Source organism: Tinamus guttatus, unplaced genomic scaffold, assembly GCF_059628265.1.
Source record: "Tinamus guttatus ecotype Peru unplaced genomic scaffold, ASM5962826v1 Tinamus_guttatus_pri_ptg000213l, whole genome shotgun sequence".
Taxonomy (NCBI): Eukaryota; Metazoa; Chordata; class Aves; order Tinamiformes; family Tinamidae; genus Tinamus; species Tinamus guttatus.
Window position 1 is genome coordinate 8,356,429 of NW_028288747.1, and position 9,424 is coordinate 8,365,852.

The window sequence follows — 9,424 nt, forward strand, 5'->3', positions numbered from 1 at the left end:
TGAAGTACAACATCAAGTGAAATACGAGAATTTCTGTGAAATATGAAATTAAGTATAGTTGAAGGAAAAATGATCAGTTCCTGACAATATATGAGTGGAAATAAGATGGTAGTAGTCACAAGAGCTTTGTCTTTGGGAGACTCCTCTCCAGCCTTGACATGCCTTCAGGGGCAATTGAGCCATCTGAACTAGACACTGAACTCTGAGTCTCTTTGTAAATGAAGTTCATAACTGAAACTTTAGCATTTAGCTAGATTTTATGAATCTTCTGCACCTTAGACATCTTCAAATGGAGTTCAAAATCAAGTATTCCAAGTCCAAGACAGTGATTTCTTGAAATCATATTTTTCAAAATTACGTTTTACTAGTGTTTAAATTGCATTCATTCCTAACTGAAGGAGAACTTGCACTGAGTACAGCTTGCAACAAACACCATTTCCCATGTAGTTTGAATACTCTGGTAGAAGGCAGGAGTCAGGTACATAGTAGTATACAAGAAAAAGACGAAGAAATACTTAAAGTCATCAGTTTATAGATTTAAAAGAAAGAAAGAAAAAAAGAATAAAGAATAAGAGCTTTAGTCATCCATAGCATATATAATTAAACTCATTTGAACATTAAGAATTTCTAAGTGTCCTTAAACTGGGAAAGGTTGTGAGATGCTCTAGAGTACAGAAGCAAAGTGTTATAAATGAATTCAAAGTGATTGGAGTGTGTCAATTTTTGTGGAAGATAATATCCCAAGTGTCACTTGTGAATCAAACTTAAAGAATATATTAAAAAGACCACTTCAGTCTTAGAACAAAAGATTAAGAATGAGAGTCATGAAATTATGCTCTCTGAAAGGGGGAAATTGCACATGGCAGTGATCAGTGATTCTGTATGAACAAGCAGAGCATGTTAATCACTTGATAGTATCAGGTTTCCTCATAAGTGCTGTCCCCCTTTCAAATCATGCTGGGAGCAATATAGAGTAGGATCTGCTCCACTTTTCCATAGGTGAACTTTGTGAGTGTGTGCAGCGGCATGGCGATAAAAGTAACATACTGTTAATAAAGTTTAGAAAACCACCGATTGTTTAAGAATGATTTTTTTATTTAGTCTTACTCACGTGCACATGTTGTCATCTTTACCTTAAACTTTGCATTAAACCTCCTTGCTGTGCTTTGCTGTTCTTCGTAGGCTAATCCCATCTCGCATCTATTTCAAGTCGAGTTTACGTTGCTGCACTAGGCTGAGCAGCGCTGCCAAACCCCATCAGTTTGCGAGAGAGACAAGCCCTGTATGAGAGAGAGAAACTTTACAAATCGGCAAGGTGAGTAGCTGAATATGGAAACCACCATAGCAGCCCTGTTTATTAATCAGGACAAGAGGGAATTCATCTCCAAGGTTTTTGAGGCTATTTAGGAGGAAGATGAAGTAAAATTCTATATGCAGTATAGCATATTGCATGTACAGTACTATGTATATACAAAATCTTCAGTCCTGAGTCACCAGATTTTAAGATTGTCTGGAACAAAACCTCAGCTGGTGTAAATTCAGGTAACTCAACTGATATCTTTCCTCAGCAAAAGTGTGTGACTCACACCAACACAGCACTTGAACATTTTTTCTCACTTAACTATTTTCAACAGTTAGAAGCTGCCTCTGAATTCAGAGCTTTCATCATAAGGGACTAATGTCAAATCATTTATGTCCAGTGAAATGTGAGCTCTCCAATCCTGACATACACTGAAGAGGTAGCTTTAGATTAAAAATTTCTAAAACAGACACTAAATATGTTGACCGTTGACTGGGCCTTATCATCTACTATATGAAGACAGAGTAGCTTCATTGTTTCAGTATTTCAGCAATGTCAAACCAGAGTAAAGAGCAGTAGTTCTTCCCCATGGCCTGAACAATTGATAAAACGGCACATTCTGTGTCCATCTTCTTAAGTATAATTGTTCAGGTGGAAAATTCATTTTCATTATAATATATTAAAATATAATAAACATATTTTCATTAATTCTGATCCTCAGTCTCTTTCTTCTCTTTCTTTGGTGACATTTTTTTCTTGTCATGGAAAGGTCATGACATTTCAAGGTGTTCACTTCCTGAAGCACAACTTCTTGGAGTAATGAGATTCAGCTGATCTGTCAGTAAAAATCTGCCATGAGCAGAAACAAATACAGCAAAGCAAAGCTGGGGAGCATCTTCTCATGGTCTCTCCCAGTGGTGTGATGGCTGCCCATGTTCTGAATGGTATTACAAGATTGCCTGCAAAAGACAAAAGAAACATGATCGTATGTCACTGAGTGTAGTTATTATTTTAACCTCTGTTTTCAAGCCTCCTGTTAGCTTACATAGTGATTCAAAGTCAGACAAACTTTCGTTTGTCTTAACCTTAAAAACTGTCATGTCAAAAGTCTTTGTAAGGATGTTTTCAGTTCCTTAGTGAGTGTAAATAAGTTTCAGTCTGCATATGTTAGTTTGAACTTTTCTGACTGAAATTTTTAGATCTTGTGTGGTTGTTACTCAGTAAAACAACACTAAGGACCTTTATCTCAATGGTAGGTAATTTTTAATGCTGGTATCTGTAGAATGTGTAACTGTAGCACATTAATTAATAGTAGGTTTGGAGCTGATTCAAAAAGTCATGTATTTTTTGCCCTGATTTTCTTACTGCAGAAAAATTCATAGTTTCTTTTTCTGTTTGTTTTTTGTTGTTGCTTTTTGTTTGTTTGTTTAGCATGTTTTGCATTCACTTTTCATGTGCATCTTGCTGCTCTGTAAAATTGTGCTCAGTCACAAGCTTGAAACTCATCTTTAAATCTCCCAGTTGTGCCCATATGTTCAGGAGCAGTGAAGAGTCTTCTGGAGGGAGAAGTAATGTCCAGTCCATTTAACCCCCATACAGCCTTCTATCTAGTAATCTTTGAGAATTTCTTGCAACTTTTGGAAAAAGAGAAGCAATTTGACCTAAAATTATAGCATTATTTATACCCAGATTATCTTGCTTTCTTTTTAGCTGCTTTTATGCTTTAGGCTGATAGCATTTCTTTTGATAAGTTTCTATCAGTTCACACCCATCTAAACAACAATTGTGTTGGTAATTTTAAGCATGCAGTGTTGGAACGATTGGTTATTTTGTCCTGGGGCTCCCAGTTTCGTATTTCAGTCTCTCTGATATGCTTCTTTCTTTCACCAATAAAGGTATTTTCTTACATAGATTATGTGTGCGCTTGCAGTGCTCTTTGAGAAGACAGCAGTATGAAAGCACAAGTCAAAGAATTTAGGTAGAAAAATCTTGTTGGTGTACACTGCTTTGACTTTTCCCCAAAGCATATGATATCATCATGCTCTTCCTGACAGGTGAAATGTTTTTTGTCTTAAATTTCCAAATTTATTTTTTTAAAAATGCCTTTCTGCTGGCTGTCATTCATTTTTGCATTTTGTAACCTATTTTGATGCATTTTCTGCTTTTGTTCTGCTTCATTCCCTAGCTTTGCCAGGTTTGCTTGTTTTGGTTCCTCAGTGCCCAGTCCACCATTACACTGGACTGTAAAATTTCTCTCACTTCAGTGAGTAAACTCAAAACTCTAGGATGCAGAGTTCTTGAAAATGCATGTTTAATGGCATGTGTCATAACAGCATTTTTTAGCATCTGTTACACTGAACTTTTTGACTTTTGGGGTGATAGGACTGTACTGTTTATAACCTCCTATGCGGTCTTCAGCTTGGGCAAAGCTTCTGCTGGAAACCTGACACGATGAGCCCCTTCCACTGCTTCTGTCCGTCCTGAGGTTGGTTTTCAGGAAACCAAGCAGCAGTTCTTTTCTCCCATTTAGTTACATAGCTGGAAAGATGACTTAGGAAGCTCAGCTTGTGCCCGACATCTGCTGGTGATGCACAGTCAGGCTGATCTGGTTTTAGTGAGGTGGTTACCTGTCCGAGGAGTAAAGCCGAAGGCAGACTTGAACTTGCTAAATTGGACTCTCTGTTTAGAGGTGGCTGCAGCAGCTGGAGGCTGGTGCATTATAACAGTCTCCCTTGTGTGACTGTGTGCTTCCTCGTGGCAGTTCTGCTGCTGGGACATATGTGCACAGCAGCCAGAAGGTATGAAAGGAACCTCCGGAATGGTGTGTTACTGGCTCCATGGTGATTCCTCTATGAAGTTTTCTACGCACTAGGGAATTTGTGCACTCCCATAATATCTGAAGTGGTGAAAGGGAAACAATGAAATAATTATAGAAGTATCCTACTGGCTTGAGAAAATATATTAAACTTGGCCAGGCTTCTGTTGTCCTTACTAAATTCCAAGGAAGGAAGTAGAGGATAAGAGACTGTAACACCTCTGTTGAACAGTTCCTTTCAGTGTGCATCTGTGTGTGTCTGTTATTTACACATGCACATGGGCGTATTATGAATAGAATCATAGAATCACAGAATGCTTAAGGTTGGAAGGGACCTCTAAAGGTCATCTAGTCCAACCCCCTGCACATGCAGGGTCACCTAGAGCACGTGGCACAGTTATGAATATGTCTTGATTTTCTTTTAGATGTGTAGAATTGAAGACTACTCATAGGAAAATGATATGCAGTTTTGAACACTATGTTCACATAAAAGAAATTAGTAGGCCATTTTTTGCATATTTACACTGCTCAGAAGTCTGAAAATAAATTTTCTTTCCAAATAATTTTTTAAATCTGCCTTTTACTATTTTTGTTTAATTTTGTTTTAACAAAGACCGAAGTCAACAATACCTGCTTTTCCTGATTTACTTAGAACTTCTATAAAAATATATTTAATTTTGTGCCAGAATAAGCAATTTTGCCAGAGCTTTGGAAGAATAGAAAGTTTTAATTGTTATATACCAAATTGTTATATACCAAATTGTTATATACCAAATTGTTATATACCAAATCAAGCCAACGGTGTCTGGTAGAATTATGTACCTCGACATTGCTTATTTAAAAATAATACAATAGCAAACCACTTTCTTAAAAGGAAAATCCGTTACATAATTGCATGTTTCTGTAATACTACAGTTCTGTGGTCCTGACTCAAACTAAACTGTAAGAGCATCAAGGCAGGAATTATTTTAAAACCGAGTATTTGTATGAAACCCAATACCTTCAAGTTTGTGTTCTTTTTGTAGACTTTATTGGCATCCTCCCACAATTAGATTAAAAAATAATTATCGTACCAACTCCAGGGCTCTCACTGAGATGTGGAGTGCTACAGTGGTGCGGACGACAGTGCGCTGGGAGAGCTGGGAGAACTGGCATTTGTGGTAGTAGTTGGAATAGTCTATCATCTTAATCAGCCTTTGTAAATGCTTCTTCACCCTCAGTCGCATTTTTCATAAGGAAAAAAAGTATCTATTTTTTTGTCCAGGAGGAACCCATGTGATATGAACAGACAGATTTTCAATGAGAGGGAAACAGCCTGCAGTTCATGTAGCTTTCGTTTGGATGGTTTGTTCTGAGGAGTCATTTTTACTACTCCAACGTAAGTAGTATTGTATATAGCTGCATGTGTATTCAGATGATGCCAAAGTGTCAGCTATTTAAAAGAGAAAGTGTCACTTTTGTTTTCTAAAATGTAAGAACTTCCATAAGGAATTAATCTAGCAGCTACTAGCTCAGCCAGTTATAGGTTTTGCACCCTGGAGCAGATACAAAAAAACTGTTGCTTCTCGGTTGTCCAAGTTAATGTTTTTATTTGTTTGTTTTTAATAAGAATGGATCATTTAAAAGTTGTCTATTACTATATTTTTTTTACAATTTGTGCCATTTATATTATATAACCTAAAGAAATTTAGAAAATCAATAGTGTGGTACAGAGATGAACCTAGGAACTAAGGATGAGGAAAATACTATGCTGTACTTGGTACACATATATAATGAAAGGATGCTCCTAACCTAAGAATCTTGCAGGCATCTTTCTCATGGTGACACATTATTTTCTTATGCATATATATCCCCTTTTGTATATTTCCAAAGTACCGAGGAAATGTTTACATGCTGCATCTATGCAGAGAAATTGTATACAACAGGCACTAACTATAGCTCCCTAGTGAGCTGAGGAAAGTCCTATGGTGATTCTGAGAATAATATTCTGTGAACAGAATACACTGAACACACTGAACTGTGTTTTCACCTCTTTTCAGAGATACATCAGAGCTTAGGTAATATGTCAAATTCAGCCTAAGACTGTTATTTTCTCTGCAGCCAGTGGGAGCACATTTGCCAAAATATAGCAGAGTTCTATAAGCAAAATTTCCAGGAAGCTTCCTTCCTCCAAGTTGGATTTATGCATATATTATGAATAAACCATTCCTAGACAACATGAGTTTGTTTAAAATAGAAATGATCCTATTACAAAATCATCAGCTCAACTCACAGCCTTGTGGAAGGTAGGAGGAAAGTTCCTAAGTGTTGATACCATCCAGCCTCACATTTTTTCTTTTCTTCTTAGGGTCTTTTATTTATAAAACCTACAAATTCTGAAAGCAATGTTGATTTTTTAAATTTTATTAATTATGTGTCATTAAGTGACAGGTTGCTCAAACCCCTATTTTCCTAGGTAGGTCTAATCATGCTTCTTTTTAAACAATCACAATCGTTAATTTTTTTTTGAGCCTTATTAGAGAAAAATAGGTTGGAAGTATCTTGGAGATTAGCCACTTTTCAAGTATCTTATGTTATTCATCTACTGTCATTATTATTTGATGTATTGCTTTTTTTGAATAGAAATTACATTTTGTACTATGCTCAGGACTTCATAAATATATAAAATGTTCTGATTCAATTCCTGTGGAATTAACGGGGAATGTTGGTGGAACAATTAATTAAAAATCACTTCCCTCCGCCTTTTTTACATTGTTCATATATATGTGTGTTTACAGGCAAGCACTGTGTCACTGTGTAAGTTTGGCATGATCATGCTGAAGAGTCCTAGCCCTGTCCAACTTGCTTTGTACTGAACTTACTACACTTTTCAGCACTTTTAGCTGTGGGTGATTAGCACTCCAGTATTCCACATTTGGTTGTACCAGGGGATTGTAGTAGTGCTAAGCGTGCTAGTACTAGTACTAGTATTTCTTTCCTAGTGAGTCATAACATCCAGTTTGTTTTCCTTGCTGTTGTTTTAACTTCGCCAGGCAAAGAGCCTGTACCCTTGTAGAACCATCCATGGGGATTCCAGTATCTCTTGCTTCCTTGACAGTAGCTGTCTTACTGTATTGATGTATAGGTACAACATGGGCTATTTTTCTCCACAAGCATTACTTTTCGCTTAGCAACATTGATCTTTTCCCCTCAAGACTGTAAACAATGTTCCTTCCTACCTTAATTAATTCCTCCCAAATTAAGAATGAGGAAACAGTCTGTTTTTGCCCATGCTATCTGGCTGTGAACAGGACACCTCAGCCTCTCCGTGCCCAGTGACTCAAATTTAGTTGTAATTTCAATAGACATCCACTAATCTGGAAAGAGCTGCACTAACACTGCCGAATTTAGTCACTGTTGTGAGGAATTATTCTGAATAAAATAATAATATTTTCAAAAAATATAGGACCTTAAATGGATTGGGTTTTATTTGTTGTTTCCTACTTATAGGGAAATATATCTGCATTATTAGTAATATATGGAGACAATACCTTAAAGAAGTACAATATCTGAGTAGGGATTAATATTTGATGTTTGAGACTTGCCTCCACTAAGTTTAGTTTTCTAAAATATAAACAGGTAGGAATAATATCCATATTTGCAACTTGTTCATTGCATAGAGGGCAAAAAAGTGTTTATGTACCCACTCAAAGTTGAGGCACTGGCATGCTTGCTCACAGTGACCTAGATCAAGCATTCTGCACTAATAAAGTTCAGAATATTTTGATGAAGGAAATGCAGTATGGATAAAAACTCTTAATGTTTAAGTTCAGATATGGGCGGAATGATTTCTCATCATTATTATTAAATCAAAGTCACAGAAAAAAAATATGTCTAGACCTTCTCACAGGCTGCGTGTACATGTTCACAGAAAGGCAATGGGTTCAGTGACATGCTATCTGACCTTGACTTTTCTGAAGATGGAAATGATGCTGGTTTCACATACTCAGCTGTTTGATTTCCTTTCCACTAGCCATAATTAACATTATTCAAGCAACATTCAGAAGAACATAAATATTTCAGAGTAGCTAATTACAGTATCCAAAACATCCTCCAAGCTATTCTTTTAATGAGGATGTGCTTTGTTCCTGCAATAGTGTAACATTAATTTCATCAAGCAATTAAATAGATACAATACAGAAAGAGGTGTTTTCTCCTGCTTACAAAGATGCTCTATTACTTGACTTTCTGTGAGTTGCTTGTGTAAAGTCAATAGTCATAAGCTATCAAAACAAATAAACTGAGGTCCAAGTTCAGAGAACTTACTCTGTTAAAATTCACATATTTCATTAGGAATTTTCTGTGACTATAAATGTAAGTTTGGGTTTAATGCAAATATACATTTTATTAATAGTTACATTCTTCTTCTAGGATATGCTCAGAAAAATGGCACATGTGGTCAAATCTGTTTGCCATACCTGTATATCAGGATATGCAAAGCCACATTGATACTCTTTAAAATTAGGACAAAGGCACAGCCTAAAATGAAAATGCAGTTTGTGCTGTGTTGGAAGTACTGGAAAACTCCAGTCCACTAGGATTCAGATAATGTAACTCAGGGCACAAATAGATTTGCATGTTTAATGATTACTGCTTTGGCTCATTAACAGGAATCAGATGAAAACAAAATTTGAGTTTCACATGAAAGATTAGGGAACAATTCAAATGAGAGCACAGAGAGCAGTATTAAATGTTCCCTTTTTTTCTGGTAAATGAAGGATCAGAATTTTTCTAACTGGAAATTTTTGGCATCATCCTCAAAATTTCTTTTAATATTTTTTATGCAAATGGGTTCAGCAAAAATTTTCAGAATGCAATGTTAAAACAGGTCACAAATATAGGTTTTTTTTGGTTTTGAGGGAGTTTTTTCAACTGAAAATAAATTTATTTCAGGAAGTACCATTTTTCTATTCTTAGAATACTCTGTGTACCACTCAACAAATGAGGAAGGTTTACAGGTATTTAACTGTCAACTTTATCAAGCATTGTAATTTATTTGATTTCACTGTGCGTTAAATATTTAACAAAAGCTACTAGTTAACAAAATATATAACAAATTAAATGCTTCTTTAGGCCAGTGCTCAGGACAGAGATTCATGCATTTGAATGATGAATGGAGATCAGGGAGATATTCTTTGGGGCTGATGACTTCTAATTTAGGATAATGTCCTTTCAATAAATGTCTTCCGTTTTTATTAACAGAAACCAGAACCAAATGCAGCTCCTTGATTTGGATTGGCTTAAAACCACTCTTTTAATTAGGTAGATAT